Genomic DNA, 3,481 nt, shown 5'->3' on the forward strand with positions numbered 1-3,481 from the left:
GTTGGCCTTATCGGCTAGGCCTACTGCGGCTTCCGTTAGCTGCACGCCACATCAGATGTCTTATCTTTGCCGTACTCATACTTGGACCGATAACCGAGCACGATTCAACATGTGATATCGCTGAGCAGGTTGCAAGGAGGAGCAGATGCGAATGCTAAACACACGTCTTCGCGCGCCTCGCCTGATTCAAAATTCGCAAAATAAGGACTAAAAAAAGACAAATAAACAAAAGTTGGGGTAAGTAGAGTTCAAATTTCTTGATTCATAAAAACTGGGGATGGACAACAAATGCGAACATGCACGTTAATTTCACTTCGGTGAAAAAGATTATTGAGGGACGATACAGAAGACGGCGGTGATGAGGCTGTGCCGTTGTCGCAGCTTTTATGTTGGCGGGCTCGTAGCGAAGCGATATCACCTACAACGTCCAGCCAGGTCCAGAAGCCAAGTCGTTCTAAATTCCTTTTGGGTTACACATCACGTGCCGCGCGGCTCGCTTCTTTTTCTGCGTGGCCAGCTGGCCAAAAATATAGCGGGGTGCTACAAGATTTTAGAATGCCCAGAAACCGCTACGAGCATGCATGTTCTTTGAAACCCAAAGTAACGCCGGGGCCTGGTTTAGTCTTGAACACACCCACTGTTGTCTTCGTATACGTCCAGATCAAGTGCATAGGTGCGCGAACCGGTGAGGGAGGAGGGTGCAAGGGGGTGAGAGGGTGGAGCAATGTGTGCCGCATATATTCTTTACTGACACTATATATTCACATGATGGAAAGGGGGTGCTGCGACGAACTTTCACATCCCCCCTCCTCAAAAGGAATCCTGCGCACAACTATGAACACGTGACAATTACGTGCTTCATACGGTTCAGGGCAATACTGCACTAATCCGACACCCCAAGCGTCTGTTTGTTCCAGGCGCAAGTTTGCTGAGGCGCTTTGTATGTTTGCTACGAAGCGGCAAATAAAAAAAAAGTATCACTCATACTTGGCAAGAAAGAAAAAAAAAAGATATCGGGCTCGTCCGGGATTCGAACCCGGGACCTCTCGCACCCGAAACGAGAATCATACCCCTAGACCTACGAGCCGAGCTTTTGACTTGCGGACAGCTATAAGATACCAATATTGCTTACAAATAAACGATGCGCTCGCAGTATCTAAATCAGGTTTACAGATACGCGTAAGACACGTTTCACGTAATGCGAACAGCTTACACGTACTAATGTGCAAATTATTAGTGTGACAAGCACTTGGAATGGTTTTAAACAACGGCCACAGATTAGAGAAAGAGAAATGCGTTTGGCTCCGCTGCGGTGGTCTAGTGGCTAAGGTACTCGGCTGCTGACCCGCAGGTCGCGGGTTTGAATCCCGGCTGTGGCGGCTGCATTTCCGATGGAGGCGGAAATGTTGTAGGCCCGTGTACTCAGATTTGGGTGCACGTTAAAGAATTCCAGGTGGTCGAAATTTCCGGAGCCCTCCACTACGGCGTCTCTCATAATCAAATGGCGGTTTTGGGACGTTAAACCCCACATATCATATCAATCAGAGAAATGCGTTTGTGGACCGAATAATACCTCAAGAAACACAGGTCACTTCAGGATAAGAAAGAATGGCAATAAACGAAATAAAGAGGATAAAGAGTATCAAACATAGAAGAAAAGGAAAGCAGCAGTTCGGAAGTGCAGTCCACGGTAGTACTAAGTCTTTAGCGCTTGATTATGTAGCAGGCTGAAGGCAGCGCTTGTTCGTGTCTCTTCTCTTCGTCCCGTGAGTTTGTTCGCTGGAACTGCCCATAAGCGATTATGTAGCCTGGCCCTTGCAGTAAGATAAATGAATTACTAAGCTATTTTATTACTTCTTGTTTATACTATACGCATTTTATTAAAGACACCGTAACTTGGCAAAGCAAAAAAAAAATGGCTGTTCGATGAAATATATCTTCCAGTGAGATATTCTTTTCCCGACTGATAAAAAAAATAGGGTTATACATGTTAAATGAACTGCAGCTGTTGCATTTTCATCCACCAAATTCTTGGTTCATGTTCAACCTGGGAAGTTTATCAATGATGATACAAGTGTCGTTTCATTCTTCTTTACATCAATTTGAACACGCATACAGTGCTATGGCTGCTGTCTGTTTATTCACCCATATTATTATCAGCACGCGTGCTAAAAGCCACTGTGGTTATCGGCTTCTGACCCGAAATGCACGGTATATATATATATATATATAAATATATATATATATATATATATATATATATATATATATATATATATATATATATATATCAATATATATATATATATATATATATATATATATATATATATATATATATATATATATATATATATATATATATATATATATATATATATACGGGGAAGTATGCGCTGGCTTCCTTTTTCTTCGGAGTGAATATTCGAATATTCGCCTTTCCGGCTGGAGTCGTCTTCGCGCGCGCTTATCATGTGAGCGAGCAAGACGCTCAAGTTTGCGCAGTGCCATTGACCGCCCAAGCGGAAAGAGGGCTAAGCACCGGTCCCTTGGACGGGTGCACCTGCTGGGTTTTCCCATTGCGCGCACAGAACACAGTAGATTGGACCAGCGCGCATTATTATCGCCGAATGGGCTCGTTTCGCTCGTGACACCTGTCGAACATAATGCGTTGAAGGGGCCGTAAAACACTTTTCAAAGTAACTACGGAATCTATTCACTAAAAGAGCTTATTGCATCACGAATTCAACGCCGCAAAAATTTCAAAAATGTGTTGATTGCGAGTGGTGTTACAAATGTCTGTTGCATGCTGCGATTGCACTATCTCTTCTCTCGTCCTGACGAAAGCACTGGAAGCTAAGCTGGAAGGGGTGGCAGGGCAAAAAAGCTACCACGTTTTGTGATCTTGAGCACTTTTTAAATGCGAAGCATTTCTTAGTGAACTTCGGCGATTTTGAGCGTATCTATCTATCTATCTATCTATCTATCTATCTATCTATCTATCTATCTATCTATCTATCTATCTATCTATCTATCTATCTATCTATCTATCTATCTATCTATCTATCTATCTATCTATCTATCTATCTATCTATCTATCTATCTATCTATCTATCTATCTATCTATCTATCTATCTGTCTGTCTGTCTGTCTGTCTGTCTGTCTGTCTGTCTGTCTGTCTGTCTGTCTGTCTGTCTGTCTTTCTGTCTGTCTGTCTGTCTGTCTGTCTATCTATCTATCTATCTATCTATCTATCTATCTATCTATCTATCTATCTATCTATCTATCTATCTATCTATCTATCTATCTATCTATCTATCTATCTATCTATCTATCTATCTATCTATCTATCTATCTATCTATCTATCTATCTATCTATCTATCTATCTATCTATCTATCTATCTATCTATCTATCTATCTATCTATCTATCTATCTATCTATCTATCCATCTATCTATCTATCTATCTATCTATCTATCT

General features: G+C 41.6%; 1 non-coding gene across 1 annotated transcript; it reads right to left on the bottom strand.

Moving 5' to 3' along the window:
* Nucleotides 1–1,015: 1,015 nt before the first annotated feature.
* On the bottom strand, nt 1,016–1,087 carry TRNAP-CGG (transfer RNA proline (anticodon CGG)). Its single transcript has one exon. It is a non-coding gene; the product is annotated as a tRNA-Pro (tRNA).
* Between the last annotated feature and the right edge of the window lie 2,394 nt (nt 1,088–3,481).

The sequence above is a fragment of the Rhipicephalus microplus genome, chromosome 6 (assembly GCF_043290135.1).
Source record: "Rhipicephalus microplus isolate Deutch F79 chromosome 6, USDA_Rmic, whole genome shotgun sequence".
Classification (NCBI taxonomy): Eukaryota; Metazoa; Arthropoda; class Arachnida; order Ixodida; family Ixodidae; genus Rhipicephalus; species Rhipicephalus microplus.